At 46.0% G+C, this 17463-nt stretch overlaps 1 protein-coding gene across 1 annotated transcript in view; it reads right to left on the reverse strand.

Moving 5' to 3' along the window:
- Nucleotides 1-17176, reverse strand: part of ARHGAP12 (Rho GTPase activating protein 12) — a 102655-nt gene extending 85479 nt beyond the window's left edge. The window contains exon 1 of the mRNA XM_069778079.1: nt 16946-17176. The gene's annotated coding sequence lies outside the window, so the exon portion shown is untranslated. The remainder of the gene's footprint in view (nt 1-16945) is intronic.
- Nucleotides 17177-17463: the final 287 nt, after the last annotated feature.

Consider the following 17463-nt stretch of genomic DNA (forward strand, 5'->3'; position numbering starts at 1 on the left):
ACGGTCAAAGTGAAGTTATATGAGATTGTCCAGTTTATACTGAATGCTATTTCTGAGGAACAGCAGAAATTGATAGACTGGATGGGATTCATCTCAGCTTACCAGGCATAGCTAAAAGTCAGGCAAGAGGTTCATCCTGCCCACGATTTTTGAGTGTCTGTTAGTATGTATCTACACCAACGGTAGATGTCTAAGCTCCCTTGAGAATCAATGGAGTTGTATTTGTTACAGTCAAAGGAGTCTGGAGAATAATTCATCTCATCTTAAAGTAGGTGCCCGTATGTGATCAGAACGATTGCACGCTAGAGCCTGTTGATGTAGTTAAACAGTGGAAATCACTGCTACTGGAGCTGGTGAATGCCAAAAGATTTCATGTTCAAAAAGAACTAGACAAATTCATGAGAAAAAAGTTGTGTGACTTAGAATTTTAATTTTCAGCTGCCTGGAATTAATTTAATCCTAGCTATTCTCAGAAAAAAATAGACATACATGTGTTATATTTCAGGTTTTCTCTGAAATCTTTAGTTCTTATAAGCATGATGTTTTCTCTTAAAGATGTTGCTTGGTCACCATGGGGTTGGTCTTGAAGAAAACAGAGCTAGAGAGCAATCCTGATGGAAGAGGTTTCATTCTACAGATCCCAGTGATTCAGAAAAACATTTCATCTAGTAACTGTGATATTCAACTCAGTAAACATTCTTGCAAATCACAGTCTAAGGCTATGGCTGTGCTGGTCAACAAATGGGGCCACCCACCGTGTTAAATTGTTAGCATGCTCCCTGGCATGGTTTTGGCACATGTTTCTGGCTGAACTGAATCTCTCCATGTTCAAGCAGTTTGAGAATTAGCACGGACCAGTGACTGTTCCCATTAGGCACTTTGGATGCATCCTCTCTGGTTTTGAGGGTGAAAGAGTTTAGCTGATGGGTGCTGCCAGTTCACCAGGGCCAGAGGACAGCCTTAGCCTGTTTTATTTACTAGTACAGGCACAGCTTTAGTGTCCAGGGCTGTCTATGTGACTGGCCAAGCAGCTGCTGCATGAAATTTGTATGTGCAGGGTGGCTCTCCTATCTGAGCTGTGAATAGATGTGAGTTGGAAGTTAGGAGATGCTTTCTACCCATAAGAACTAGAACAGCCAGTAGTAGCAAGGGTAAAAAAACCTGAACACAACAAAGGTGAAGAGGGATTTTGATTCCTCCCTGTAAATAGAGGAATGTCAGGGGAAACACCAACAGAAGCTTTTCTCTCTAAGCAAAACAGATGCAAATTGGCCTTTTTTTTGTTAGTTTCTTTTAAAGCCCCCTGCCATCAGGAGGGTAGAGATTTTGAATGGCTTCAGAGAGAACACTAGAATCAGGAAAAATCTTAACTTGTTTCAAGATGCTGTTTAGACATTTAGACATTTAAACATTGGTTGCTTATGTCAAAGGAAGAAGAATGTGAAGGTCCCTGATTTCTCTATGGCTGTGCTTATACCAGTGAGTTAAACAGGCCTGAACATCTCTCAAGACAGTGAGGCCAACCAGCCCAGAAGGGCCCACAGTCATAGCGCTCTTACTCTTCAAAATCTGATGTTTACATCTAAACTACCTATTGGGAAAGGTCTCATCACAGGACATATGTTGGAGACGGCAAGCTAGCCTCTGACCAAACCATGGGAAGGACTGTTCTAACAATTTCACAGTACAGATGATCAAGTTCCAGTGCCTGTGACCATGTTTAATTTACTAGTACAGTTGCCACCTTTTATTCTTCCTTCTCCAGTTCCTCTGTTTCATTATAGCCCCTGCACCAACGCTTCTCTATTTAATTCTTCTTTATAAAAGAGAAAACAAACCTTCTGTGCCAATAGCTACTGCAGAAAAAGTCAGGTAGAAGGTTATGACATTTCCATGACATGCTGTGTTTCTTTTAGTTCTGTGTTTTGCTTCTGACAAAAAAAGTTATTTCAAGTCCCTGAGTGGGCTGGTATGAAGGAAACTATGTGCTGGCTCAGAGTTCTTAGTAATTTCAGCATATCATAGCCATTCCCAAGGAGTCACTGGAGTTCAGGGTCCAAACCCTTTCCAATCCTGTCACTCCTTCAAAGAGAGATATCTCCAGGAATCCAAGTCCCCATTTTGTATTATGTTTGCTTTCCTGCAAGTTTCTCTGCTGGTTTTCCTTGCCCTTTCTGTTTGCCCAATTGTTTTCCATTGAAAAAGGAAAAGAAACCCTTACAAAGTCTGTCATTGCTCTAAGGCTGGCATAGCAATAATGCTGTAGGTGATGCAGTCAATGCTGCCGTTAGTTCTGTTGTCTCAGCTGCTTCTAGCCAGCAATGAGTCATTCAAGTTTTTCACTAGAGAGCAAACCACGGGAGAAACTCATAAAAAGGGATTGGCTGGGCCTTCGTTATTTGTATGTGTTCTTTAAATAGTAAAATTGATTTGTCATTGGAAAGAATGGGAATTTGTAATATTTTGGCAGGACCAGCGTAGGTTTTCACCCCAGGCTGATGTGAAGGATCCCCTGGAACATTTCGGGTAGATCATAACTTGACTTTACAATTGCTCCGTGATAAAGAAAGGGGGGAAAGAAAGACTGTGTTGGCTTGACACTGCCCTGCACCTCTTCACCATAGCTGTTGTCTGATGCCTTTTCCCCCAGGCTCAGCCATTCACTGTGCTGGCACTCCCTAAAGCGTTCATGAAAACTTCTTACCTGTATCACTGTCATTAAGCCAATCCCCAAACTCTCTTCTTTTCATCAAACCCATTGATTCATGTAACCACAGACTTCATTTAAAAAGTCAGGTTTCAATTTAATGAATGCTAAACCTTTTAGTGACAATGTTGATGGCAAATATAAACATTTTTGGAAGGGGGAGATGCTTATATGTCTTTTGAAGCTTGTGAAATAGAAATATGTCCAATATATGGACATTTTAGCCAGTTCTCATTAGCTCAGTCCCTAATTAGAAAGTCTAGAAGCCTTGTGCATACTAGATCATGACTTTAGCAGTATATAATATGTATGCTCCATACGCTCTTTTACATAACTGAGGTCACGATCTCTTCCTGCAGAGTGGGAAGAAATATGGTGCAGCACCTGTCTGCCCTAACGACAGAGCAACGCTGTGTAGGATGCCGGTTTCGGTCAGGATGAAACTATGTCCTGGAAGGGAGGAGCCCCAGAGCTGCTGCAAACAGCTGAGCCAAGATAAAAGCTCTTAACACCAAGGCAGCTTCACAAGGAAGTAATAGCAGAGCTGTAGGAATCTATTATACTACTGATAAAAGAATACCTAGAAGGTGCTTCCAATTACGAAATAATAGCTATACCTTAGGGATGAATAAACTCCAAAGCCAAGTGAGAGGTGTTCACTGGCTCGGAGTTTTGTTATCATTATGTTTGCAATTAATGAAAAGAGAGGGAGAGTTCTCAGGCTTCCTGCCGAGACAAAAAAAAGGAAGGAGGGGAACAAGATTAGAAACAGGCCTCAACTTGGGTCAAAACAAATTTAAATGTGAGAGTTTTTATAGCACAACAAAGACCTTGTAGTTTAGTTCAAATGAAGCAGAAACTGGATTTAAAATCATGTTTACCATCTCTTTCAGATTAGCATCCTAACCAGTCTAAAGTGGGCCACCTTCAGTCCCTCTGGCTGGCACAGTTTTGGTGTGTGGAAAATATATGAGCAGTCATTTCAACAAAGGACATGAATGCTTCTCAGCCTGGAGTGCTCCTCGAGGATGGAAGATATCTGAAGCTCAGTCCCTCTGCCAGTGACGATTTAATTATTAATGCTAAGTGGAACAGCAGCAACAGGATTGCAAGCACCCCAGAATATTTAATGGCATGGCAGTTAGCACTGACGGACTAAGATGGGGGGGGGGGGGGGGGGGGGGCGCTTAAATCCCCTCAAGCAGACACTGAACCTGCGTCTTTCATGCTGAGAGTGAATGTTCAAAGAGAGGCGGCCCCCTCCCCCAGCTCCGTGATGGGAATACGGTGGCATTGCTTTTCCTTTGCTCTCCCTAGGCAGCGTCATTCAAATGAATTCAGATCCAATCTATGAAGTTTTTGAATGAATGAGACCATATTTGTTGTGATATGACTGTTCACTGGGAAATATATCATCCATTCCTACTCTTGTTTAATGGAAATTGTTTAGTGCATTAATAACCACAAGTTATCACCAAAAGAAACACAGTTTCTATAGGCATCTTGTCTCTTGGTCCGCAAGTAAAGCACAAGACAGTTACTTCTGAGCAGGTCTCAAACAGCAGTTATCTGTGCCAGTCCATCTGGCACTGAATGATATGCTAGCGCTCACCTCCCTGCATCAGCTTCGTCGTAACAGAATAGTAAAATAAATGCAGAGCTGGTAATCTGGACCGCATACTCCATGCATGCCACAAACTGAGTGTCTCGTTAGGTGCTGAACACACAGGAATTCAAAAATAAGCATGAAGCAGATTGTTGCTGTGGAGGCTGAGAAGCTGTCATGCCAGCAGAAGTTAAAACAGGTCCACTGATACAGTGGTGGGTAAATAATAAATAGTTACTAACTTTTAACAGATACAGGTCTTCAACTATTGCTCTTGCAATTACATTTTTATTAGGATCTCAATCACATACCCACCCAAAACAATTATCTTCCTCAGCCCTTTTAATGTGCTTCTTGGAAGAGAGTGAGGGAGACATAAAAATGGAAGGATTGCCTTTTCTTATAAGAGTAGCTCAGTATTTTTCTGCATGTTTTATGAGTGGGCATTACCCATTCTTCCCACTTCATTATGCCCTTTTTTAAGAGATTGAAAAAAAATTTATCTTTGGAAGAGACCAGTACAAGGAAACAGTATAAGAAAAAATATAACATCATGGTAAGAAGAAAGCAGATCAAAAGTTTCTAAGTGCACCCTTTCATAAAAAGAAAAGAAAAAAGAAGGGAACATTCAGTGATCTTGAAATGTTACAAAGTAGAAACTGAGAAAGGTTTTCACACAAACTAGAACATGGAACTTGTTGCCAAAGTTTTTCACTGAGGCCAAGAGTGTAGCAAAATGAGAAAACAAAAGGAGCTTTACACAGGTAGCAGTGGAACAGCGGTGGTTACAAATGCTCAGGTTTTACAGCATAGACCAGCCTTTTGTACCTCCCCCCGGTGAATAGGAAACCAGGGCATGTTGTCTCATTTGCTATTCCTCCAGAAGAACTTGATTTTTTCGACTTTCAGAGACAGGGCGTTGGCACAAACAGACCTCTGAGCTGAGAGCATGGGTCTATATTTATGTTGCTTTCTGTAATGCCAGTAAGAATTTTGAGGTGTTTAATCTTGACAAATGCAGGGTGTAAGTTTATCACATAAAATCATCACTTCTAGACACGAACATGCTCGATTCCCAGGGAAGCATCCTTTCTAGATTCCAGGTTAGCCGACCTGTCTTGTTCTCTCCTGTTCCCTTGTTTATTCTGGAGAAACACAAGAAAGTTAAAAAGGTTTCCATTTGCTGTGACAAAGGCCAACCTCACATAAATTTGGTGGTTTGCAAAGTGAGCAGGATGATTAATGGTGAATCACAAGACGGAAATTCCTCCAGAGTATTTTCAGGAGCTATGAAATAGCCATTGTCCAGATAGTACCAGGATTTTGTCCCTGTCTTTTTAAAGGTATCCTCTACGCTCACCACTTTTTGCCTGCGGTATTCCAGGTAACAGTCATTTTTAGGTCATGCTTCAGTCACGCCTTGGCACCCTGTATGTGACCAGCCACACCACCTGACAGATGGCAGGATGGTAGCTGGGTCACCTTTGAGCCCTAAGGCCAAGATGGGCGAATAAAAACATGTTTCCACCGCTGGAAAACTTAAAAAAGGAACAAAGGAAATGTGCAACTTGCCTCTTTTCTTTATTGAAAATCCCCCTCTGAGCAATTATAGTTGAATTATGCACTCTTCCCCTCTCCTGTGTATGCACTTTCTAGCTGGCTAGATTTTAGTAATCTATTATTCATTGGCTTGCTCTCTCTTCCCTGCTTTTCCCCTCTCTCCCTGCCACCGGGATTTGGCAGGGCTGCTGGGGAGCTCCTGTCCCACCAGTGCGCAGCCCCCCCGCTCCTCCCGCTCACCCATTATGGGTTATTGCCATCTGCTGGAAAACCAGGGTGGGCTGCCGGAGAAACTCGTCCCAATTCCTGGAAGTTACAGGCCCCTTAAACTGGGCGGCTGAGCTGTGGGCTGGGGCTGGCTGCAGCACAAGTGGCATCTTCAGGGGCGCTGGGGGAACAAGTTGTCCCTGGGGCTCTGGGTGAACCCCAAAGCAACCGCTGTGCAGCAGCGACAGGATTGTTAGGCAGAACTGGGCTGTCACGCAATTGGTAGGCTTTCTTTTAAATACAGAGCTTTTCAGGTCACTTCGTTAAACATACAAGATGACTTTTCTCCCAAGGGTTAATTAATCCCAAACACAAGTGAGAAGACATTTAAAATTCCCCTAAGCAAGCAGGTATTTTAGGAACAGTAAGATCTTCAACATCTTACAAAACCAAAAAACCACTCTGCAAGTAGGGATGCACTCTGATTTCAGGAGCTCCTGAGCCTTTCTGTGGTCTCTGACAAACCACCTAACGGTCCTACTGGGCCAAATGTGGGGGAAAAAAATCTACTGTACTTTGTAGGATCCCAGGCAGATGACTATCAATATGCACTTTTAAAAGAAGCTTTTATGCTTTTGTATCATGTGTCGTTATGTTGAAGCTCAACTGCTATCACTGCCAAAAGAAAATTAATTAATCTCTTATGAAGAGGAGATGAAATGACAGCTCCAATTTGCTGTGTTACCTTTTATTCCTGACTGTACATTGCAGTCATTGAATATCCCCAAGATGGGTGCTTTTATAGAAGTATACAGATTACTTTTTATAGTTCTAAATCTTCTTTTACTTCTTTACTTACAACGTCAAATAACTTTTTAATTGACTTGTCAGATAGCAAAAGGCTAAGTAAGGTACTCAAGGGGGTAATAATCTTGATCAAGGAAAATACAATGTAGAGGGGAGACAACTGCATTTACTAGACAAGCCTATGGTGTATCACAAAGATTTAGTTCATACTACAGAAAAAAATGCAAAACAATTCCAAATAATACCTTAAAAGAGGATGGATCTGAGAATCCAAACGCTTGCTCTGGAATAATTTTTCATTAAAATCACATGTTTAAATATCTTCATTTTAGTATCCTGAATATTTGTCTTGGTGCGAGTGCTGGGAAGTTTAGCAAAATTACTAGACCATAGACAGTGTTCAGATTACCTTCCTATGCTGAGGAAATCTGGCAGTCATTCATTTCCAGACAAATCATAGTCTGACAAGGTGATGTGCTCGTGACTGTCTATTTTCTGTAAATTCTGCAATTTTTCATTCTGTGATTGCACAGCAAGAGAAAGACAAATGACCTTGTTACAATCAATGCTCCCCAAAGTAAAAGAAACCTTTGATTTGGTCAAGATATTCTCTTACTATCTGGCACTTACATGTGAAGGTTGTTGAAACTTTACTATACATTGATTTTTGAGCATCAGAAAGACAAACAGAAAATGGATTGGCAGAGTCTGCAGGGCCTTCTCACACTGGGCTTTTCTCACATGCATTTCATCCACAGTTTTATTCTTGTTAATTGGCCATAAGATGCAGAATATTATTTTATTATCCACCTGTATCCTGAAGAGTGTATAACTAGGGAAGTGAGCTACTCAGAGTTGTTGGCATTTACAATCTATACTGCCATGAAGAAGTAATAGATATAATACACTAAGAAGGTGGCTTCTGTGCTGAAGAATTAATACCAGATAAAAGTGGTATGGGGAGAGAATAAGATGCCATGGGAACTGGACAGCCTTACTGCTGCAACCATAGTGCATGGCAAAGAAACCCACGGCAAAGTGCTCGGAGCTGCGGGAGGGCACTGCGCTTCCCCACTCCCCTCTCCTCCTTGGGAAATCTATGGCTCTGGGCACCACAAAAAATACTGCGGTTGAATGGCAGCAGTGGTCTTACTGCTTGATTTGGGGGATGCTTCACTGGAGTGTTTTGTTGACTTTTAGCAAGAATTAATCAACTGATGTACCAAAAGCACACCAAGCCTATCCTGCTGGCGGTCCATTTAGTGATATGATTTAATTTTTTTTTGGAGTTACTGATTTTAGAAATGTGTTAGGGTAGGAGGTAAGGGAATGTAATCCGTATAGCTGATTCTCAGAGTATTATTTGTGTTCATTTGATTTAGGGGCTGGCTTGGCTGATGCAGAACTCTGCAATACCAGGGCCATGCGCAGGCAAGTTTCTCCTTCTCCCCCGGCCCACCGGGTGCCTTCCTTGGCCCCACTTCCCACGCAAGGGAGTGTTTCTGTCCTCCCACGCGATGCCCAGGGCTGGGCGGGGGTGGCAGGTGCCCTTCAAGCCTCTTCCCGAACTCGAGGGGAGATCCCAGCAGGAACCCACCCAGAAGCCAGAGCAGGGGGTCCTTAAGCCCACTGCCCCGTGGTGCTGACACCCGGGAGGGGCTCAGAGAAAGGCTTGGCAGGGAAGGGCTGGGGACAGCAGAAGAGCCTCAGCTGGGACCAGTTTCCCTGCGGGGAAGGGGAAGCAGCAGACAGCGCTGGTGGTCACCTCCTGTCAGGGGTTTCTCTACCTCTAACCCAGGAGACCACCCAAGTTTCCATTCACTCTTCAACATGCAACCCTTAGCAGTGCGAGGCTGCTGTAGGACACGGGTTTAAGACAGTGAGGACCTTTTGTTTACAGGTTTCCGTTTCAAAACCTGCAAGGTTTTATATAGCAGGGTAGAGAATTTTCTGTCAAGTCTAATCCAGGCCAATGCCACGCCATAATCTCCTAATTATACTATGCAGTAGGATCAGTCTCTCTAATCCCTAATTACATCTTTGCTTGGAAAATGTTCTGTCTCACTTCTGTCTCTTCTACACGGTCTCCACCTGCCCAAACGATCCTCAGAGCTGCTAATAGTAATTAGCAGGTAGCTCTCAGCAGTTTCTTGGAAGGAAATTGCAAATTCTCCCCCAAAAGTAATTCGGTCATCCCAAAACTGTTCACAAATTTGACCCAAATAGTTATTTCTAGGAAAAAAAACGCAGCAACAAAGAAAAATGTGATTAATTGTTGGTGACAATTCTCCCCGCTATAGAGGGGGGATGCTGCAGGATGCTCTTGGCCCTGCTCGCTCAGAGGCTCTTCCAGTTTGCACCACTGAAAAACACTCACCCTTAGGCATCGGAGACTCACATCTACTCCAAATGAAACCTCACCCATTAGGGAGCATTTAGCCAGCAAACCGCGATTACCCAGCTATTCAGGAGAGCATCCCCAAACAAGACATGATTTATTGGTCAATTGGACACAGCGGCAACGTTTTGGGTCAGCGTGACATCCTGGCAGAGCCTTGTCATTCACCCAGCACAATGGGAGCACAGCTGCTTTCTGAGGGAGGACTTGTCAGCATGGTGCTGGCTGGCATCGTCCTCTCCAGCTTGTCTCCGTGACCCTCTCTCCTTTCTCCTTACAAAGGCTTTTATTCACATGATTTCCTGGAAACCTGCTGTGGGGGAGGAGAAGAGCTGGAGGAACAACTGTCTCTCCCAAGGCATTTGGTCCCCCAAATATATGGCTGTCCCCAACCCCTCTGGGCCAGCCCACTCCAGGGAAGTCTCCACTGACCCTAAATGGCAGATACGGGTTTAATTTTCCCTTATTTTACCATCTGTTCCACCTGATGTGTGAGGTACTATTGGTGAGGGATAAACTTGGGTGTCTAGAAACAGAGCTGTGTATGGAGCGTCTCCTTATTTTTGTTTTTATAAATGCAAGGAAAGAAAATGTTTCGCTTTGGGTCAGATGGGATGGTGTCCTGGTTTCAGCTGGGATAGAGTTAACTGTCTTCCTAGTAGCTGGTGCAGTGCTATGTTTTGAGTTCAGTACGTGAAGAATGTTGATAACACTGATGTTTTCAGTTGTTGCTCAGTAGTGTTTAGACTAGAGTCAAGGATTTTTCAGCTTCTCATGCCCAGCCAGGGCACCTGACCCAAACTGGCCAACGGTGTATTCCATACCATGGGACGTCCCATCTAGTTTAGGAACTGGGAAGTGGGGGGGCAGGCAATCGCCGCTCGGGGACTGGCTGGGTGTCAGTCGGTGGGTGGTGAGCAATTGCCCTGCGCATCATTTGTACATTCCAATCCTTTTATTACTACTGTTGTCATTTTATTAGTGTTATCATTATCATTATTAGTTTCTTCTTTTCTGTTCTATTAAACCGTTCTTATCTCAACCCAGGAGTTTTACTTCTTTTCCTGATTTTCTCCCCCATCCCACTGGATGGGAGGGGAGTGAGTGAGCGGCTGCGTGGTGCTTAGTTGCTGGCTGGGGTAAAACCACGACAGATGGTTTATGTGCACAAAGCTTTTTTAACCTAAAAGAAACACCTGCAAATTTTACATACTTAGTGCTCACTCAGATCTTTGTTTCTTTGTTTCTTTTACTAACATTTTGGTTCAGATGCTGAACTGAAAAAAATCAGTAATTTTCTCAAACCAGTTCATAATGTTGGAATGGGGCTGCCTCCCTGTTCAGAATAATAATGGCAGTTTAGTGCAGGCATCGGTTTAGTGACCTGTGGAAACTCTGCAGTGAAAATAATATTTGGTTCTTCTTGAGTCCTGTACGACTCAAAACACTACATCAGGATTCAGAGATTTAATAACAATTATTATGTGAAAAAGATGCAGCACTAAATTAATCTCCCATTATTCAAAGTGGGAGCAGTAAATATTGTAAAAGGACCATTAAGGGGCGTAAGGTTAAAAAAGCTGATCCAGCAGTACCAGCAGGGCTGGGGGACAGGTTTGAAAGCAGCATTTAGTTCAAAATGCTTTAGGAAAACCAGTAACGGGCCATGAAGAATTTGGGGTGTAGAGGTAGGAGGCATGTGGTGAAAAAACAAGTTTGCTTTCTTGAAAATCAAAAAGAAAGAGCAGGGATGGTGCTAATGGGGAAACTGGGGAGCTCACTGTCCCCCTCCCTCTGACAGGGACAGGGCGCTACGCTGTCTGCACTGGCACCAAGCTCCCTCTTTTATGAAGTGCCTTAGCACATTAAAAGCATCGTAATTTTAAATTACAGCTTCAGTGGGGACACACTTGTTTGTCCCTGCATTGTTCAGTAGGCAGCTAGCCCAGCCTTTCCCTGCATTCAGAGGTGACCATGAAAATGCCCCAACATTCACCATGACTGAGAAAACCCTAACACTGGGAAATCCCAGGTTGGGTCCCCAAACCAAACACATCTGGCGGTGCCTCAGTGATGCTGGAAGCCTTCGACGGGACCAGGCGACAAATGCGGTGTCATCAGCCAGGCAGAGCTGTCCTTCAGGATGTCTTTTGCAATGGCAAATGTTATTGGTAGGCGACTCAGGAGCTTAGTCATTGCAAAGGTGTCTCAAATCCAGGACAGGTGTTTTGGATGTGTAACAATGAAGGTAGGACACCCATGGACAAGCTGTGTAACCAGGTGGTTTCAGTGGACAGCATTGCTGAGCCGCAGGCACTGGGGCAGGCACAGATCAGGTTTGTTCACACATCTCCGATGGCATGGGCAAGTCTGAGATCTGTTCCCCAAACTGGTAGGTGTCAGGGAAGGGATGCTGGCAGTTGTAAAACTGGTTTGTTTGCCTCCAAGAGCAAGAAAACATGATTTTGTGAAGCTGTCAGGCTTCTAGCCCTTCCAGCACGGCAGAGCACAAGACCTGCGGGGCTCCCCATGCTCCACATTTGTAGGACAGGTGAGGAGGTCCCCTCCCAGGCGCAGTCAGGGAGAGACACTCACCGTCAGTCGTGTGTGTGCAATACTCACGTAACCTGGTGGTGACTGTGGTGGAGGGAAGCGCTGCTCGGGCGCTGCCATCACCGTGCCCCTGCTCTTCGACGGGTCAGCGGGCTGGAGCCCTGGGCTGCCTGTTGCATGTCCACTCCCCATTCTCATGAGGGAGGGAGGGGGCTCTTGGAGTTCGCATAGGAGGAGACTTCAACCAAAGAAAGGTGAGCAGGAGGACCTTCAATATTCACTGACTGTTTTTTGCAGGGAGAGAGCTGGCTCTCAGCTGGGCACAGGGTTACTTTATCACCCAGAGGGGTGCTCCAGGACAGAGGAACTGCCATCACTTTGGAGATCGGGTTGCAAGAGAGTTACCGTGAGATGCAAACAGTCCCTCTGCCTGATGCTGCACAATGAATTAATACTGCCCAGGACCACTTGTACAAGCTGAGTGGGATTTTTGGCACAGCAATTGCCCTAAAACTCTGGAATTCCTAATTGCCATCACAACCCTCTCATTGCATGACTGATGCTCGGTATGTGACACAGCATTAATGGTGCATTGCGATTCAGAAGCTGCAGCTAATTACTGTTGTCCTGACGAGTGCGCCTATACTTCCTCCTGTTGGCACACACAGGGTTGGAAGGAACACATCAAAGATTTGATCTATCCAAGCCAGTCATTCAAGAAGTGTAAAATCGCAATGAATCTTAGGCAGGGAGAGCCAGCAAAAGGCTGAGGGCCAGCTGGAGGTACATCCCCCTGTCACGGTGGGAGAGTGAAATTCATACATGCGTTCGTCAAGTAGGAAGAGCAGATTCTGACGCCCTGACTCGTTAACCTCGCACCTTTCCCGGCATCACGCCCAACCTGGAGGTTTGTGTAGCGAAACATGACTATGCGTAACACTGCTCCGAAGAAGCTAATTTCCTAATTTTTAAAGAGGAACAGAGGCAGAGACTCCATCCAGGAAGGAGCGTGGCGGCTGGGCGCCTCGGGGCCGGCAGCACGCTCCGCTGAGTCACCGCGCCTCGTAGCACCCCGGTGCCGTGGGGTCCTCCCTGCCGAACACCTCCTCCCGCACGCCGCCTCCTGCACCTCCGGAGTTACCCAGCCATCGGGCAATTAAGGTTATGGCTCTCCCACAGGTGACACGCCGGTCGCTGTCGTAAACAGCCAGGAGCGCTGAAAAAGCGCCCGCGAATCAACGCAGCGCTCCTAAGCGCCGGCGCCAAGTCTGGTACGTGCCTGTTTTGTGACAGGAACGGCGATGTGAGCCACAGCCTTGCTACCCGAGACCCGAACCTCCCGTTTAGTCTAAACATGCCCACGGCCGCCCGTGGCATCCATCAACATCCTGATTCAGGTTCGTGCCGCGGCTGCTGCTCACAGCCACCAAGGACGTGAGTCACTGGGGAGCGGGGGAGCCGGCCGGCTCCCTTCAAAGCACAGTGCCCTTTCCTGAGGTTTGTGGGTTGTTGTTTTTTCTTTTAATATTCCCTTTCCTGTGGGCAAAGGCCTGCCCTCCTTTGCAAGGGGAAATAGGGAGGGCCGGGACACAGCTCAGCTAGCACAGCTGAATCGTACAGGTAGAGGCAAGATGTCGTGTCAGTCTGTTTCAGAGCAGTTTAAGAGGCAGACTAAGAGCGAGGTGCTTTAGCCTGAACACAGCCCTACCACCCCATCCCCTCCATCAGCATCTTAATTGTTTAATGCCTAATTAATAACAGATATTCTACCTCTGCTACTAACATACTATGAGAGTTTCAGAAAATCATTCTGTACCCCCATGTGCGATCTTTACACAGAAAAGAAGTCTGACCTCTGTGAAGTGTTTCATAAAGTGAGAGCAATAAAAATGGTTTTCCCCCAGGAGCTGTTTTCCCTGTCTCGAGCAAGACTTTCCCAATATTTGTCTGCTTTTCATTTTTAAAAAACAGTTTAAAATGTTTAGCAGTAAGAAGCGCCATTATAGAAACAAGCTGTACAGAGTCTCCAACATGTGACAGTCTGTGGTAATCTCAGTGACAGTATTGCACACACATGAGCATACACGTCAAATGAAAATAACATTTGAGAGAGGAACATACTCCACATCACTCCCCCACAAGAATATTTCAGAGGGTGGGAGAGACCTGCAGCTGTTTGGAAAGTATTAGTCTCATTGCAGAGAGTCAATATTTAGTGACATATCTTTTTCCAAGTAAATTGGAGTACAGGACAAGATCTTCCACTTTACTGCTGCTCTGGGGATGCTCGTGCAGAAAGAGAGGTGGCAGCGAGCAGCTCCCCACCACCATCACGCCTGGTGCAGAAGTGGCAGCAACCGCCGATGCTACCTGACAGCGAGGTGCCTGAATTGCCAGCTGCCCCCTCTGTCTGCCCTGGCATGAGCAGCCGGTGCGGTGCTGCTGCCAGCAATGGCGGTACAACCAGCCGCAGCGTGAGGATGACACGCTGCATTTTCAGGGTGCTGTGTGCTCCTCAGCGAACGCTCACTGTGCTCCGTGGAGCGGGCAGCAAGTTCACAGCAGGGAGCCCGCAACGCAGGACTGTTGCAAACTAGGGCTCTGCCTTGGAAGTGGCCGTATTAAATAAACCACGAGCTTTTCTGACACTTGGCACCAGGCCCAATCTGCGCCGAGTTGGTTTATGCAGCTAATGCCCTGCTGCGGCAGGGTAGCTGCTCCCTTCCCGCCGGCCAGAGGGATGCTCACCCCTGGCTGCGCTGCTCCCTGGAGCGGGGGGATCTCCGGCCACGGCCTCCCCGGGCACTGGTGGGGCTGCTGCTGACTTCAGGCTGTGTGGGCTGAGGCTGCATGTGCAGCGGAGAACGACCTTGCCTAACCCCACACTCATGGCGTAAACTGAATTAGCTCATTTCAGCTGGAGAGCATCCACAAGACTGCCTCTGTATCAAAGATCAGCAGAATGTAACTGTCTCGAGGAATAAGAAATCCAAACATATATATACATGCATACATTCACACACGTATGTGTACATACATATGCATTTTACATATATACCTGAATAAATACTGCATACATTGTGCAGTGCTGTGAGTAGCCTGAGTTATTTGGTGTATCAGACAGCAGTCAGCTTCTATCTGACTTTGATGAGTATTTGTTAATGCATGTGTATTAAATGAACACTGACTGAGTCAAATACATATGATCGTATCAGTAATATATATAGAAGATAAACCTAACTCCTCAGCTAAATGCACTGCCCTGCTCTCCTTCTCTGGCATTTTTAGGCTCCAAGCCTAGAAAACAATCCTGCTACATCACACACGACTAGCTGCAAATATTGACTAGAGTCACAGGGATGATTTAGGCTGCAATGGCACCCTGTGATATTTAACTTTTCAGCTAGCATTCATAACATCCCAATTACACAGAGGACACAGAAGAGATAGGTACCTACCCACAAGATGAAAAGCCAGTGCAGGGAGCATGGCGTGCCCCAGGCAGCCACTGGAATAGCTGCTGGGGAGGGTAGAGCCCAGTCCCACTCCCCATGAGGGCTGAAACACTTCTTTGCAAATACTCTTTCTAATCCCATCTTCAAAAAAAAAGGGGAGGCTTTTCAGCTCTTTGAAGGAATATAGGAAGTGGGAGTAGGGAATCCTCTCTGTAGACCCATACGTGAATCATGACTTTCTGTTTTGGTTCATCTAGGAGCTGGGTTTGGTCTTCGTTGCTCCTACTTTCACCTACTGGTTTAGTGGTTAAAATAGTCAGCCAAGATGTGGGAAACCCTGGTCCAGCCCCTTCCTCCGCCCAAGGGCAATTGCATGCTCTCGCTGCCTTCTCAGCTCCACCTGTGGAAGCTCTCCCTTTTTTATACGGAGTCCATAAATATTTATTGGGTCAAGTCAGAGTGAGTCTCTGGCCTAGAGGTCACCACTCATCATCAGAGGCAGAAAAGCCCTTTCCCATCCTCGCTTCTATAATTATTGAATACCAAATACTGAAATGTTCCCTGCAGCACGTTGCCTGCCACCAAGACTTCCTAATCTGGGTGTAAGAGGGGTCAGCACCTCCCCTCTCCCTGGCTGCAGTGGCCTGGGAGGGGACAGACATGTAGGGACTTTGATGACTGCGCGTGTGGAAAAGCAGGATGTAACAGAACTAGATCTTTACAGGGTCGGGGCAGGCTGCTGTGAATACACCTAAATGTTGGGTTATGATGTTGTCTGAGGCTCCTCTTAGATGTGTGCAGTGGTACATAATCACCACCAAGTCACTGCTGTAAAGATACAACAGGAATTAAAATAAAAGCTGGTCTCATTAATCTTTTCTAAAATATCTGAGGTCTGTATGAGTCCAAAACTTCCCATTGGACACTGAATTTTCTCCTGATGATCCTGCCAATGACACTGCCCATTGCTAGTAGCAGCACCAGGCAAACTCCTCTCGCTCTGCTCTGTTACAGGCCCTAAGCTATGCTAATACAAGAAAATATTTGCTTAAGGTGAAAGGCTTTTCCCAGGATAGCATTCAGGAAATGTAGGGGGAGGGAAAGAAATGAAATTGAGGAAAGAAAAGGTCTATACATCTTCATTCTTTTCCAGCCCCACACCATACCCACTTCTCTGAAGAAGTCCCCTTGACTTTCCCCCAACCACATGAGCCATTTTGTCTTTGAAATTCTCTCCAGGCACACTGGTTTTGTCTACTCTTATGGACATACTTTACTCTTCCATTTCTGCTCTCACCATATAAAATTGCACTCTTCACAACAATGCACTTGACCGGCTGAACTCGAAGCAAAGCATCACGAAGCCCATCCTTAACCACATGGCAGACTGGTCCTTCCCGCTGATGTTGTACCCACCACCTCGCCTCCCTAAATTTCTAAGCATTAAAGCAGCAAGGGACCTGCCCCGGCAGGGATGTGCGCTTCAACCAGCAGAAACCGATAACAGCAGAAGTATTTTGCTGCATCAAATCCCTGGCAGCAACGTAGCTACATATTTTTTCCGATGGTTATCTCCTTTCCCGGGGTGCTCTGTGGGTGCAGCACAGGAGAAACGTGTTTCACCAAGTCAGCGCCAACCCGCGCCAACTCACCCTTTTATTCAGCAGCAAGAAGGTCTTTGCATATCTTCCAGCATCTCTTCCAGCAACCAGCCCTTGGTTTTACCCAGGGCGAAACGGAGACACAATTCACCCTCTGCCGCTGTCTGGGATGAGGCGGCGCGTCTTTCCTCTCCCCTCCCCGTGCCTTGTGTTCCTGCTTTCCCCTGGGCTCCAGAGGAACAATCCTCGCCTTGTTCCCGCTCAGTGACCTGGCGCTGGGATTAACATGCATGAGCGGCTGCATCATCTGCACAGGGAAAAAATGCCAGGGCTGCAGCCGGGCGTAAGTGACCGGGGCATGCCTTTGCCTCAGCCACTTATGCCCAGCCGCAGCCATCCGCTGGATGGATGGACATTTAACATAACTCAGGAACGACATTGCAAAAAAAGCCCCAATCCACCCTGGTTTTTGAGCAGGACGACAAGAACAGGCTGATCTATGGGGTTTCTTGGGTGGAAAGGGCATCTGCAGGGAAAGCCTTGCACTGCATTGCTTGGTGGGGCTGCAG

The sequence above is a fragment of the Haliaeetus albicilla genome, chromosome 2, assembly GCF_947461875.1.
Source record: "Haliaeetus albicilla chromosome 2, bHalAlb1.1, whole genome shotgun sequence".
Lineage (NCBI taxonomy): Eukaryota > Metazoa > Chordata > Aves > Accipitriformes > Accipitridae > Haliaeetus > Haliaeetus albicilla.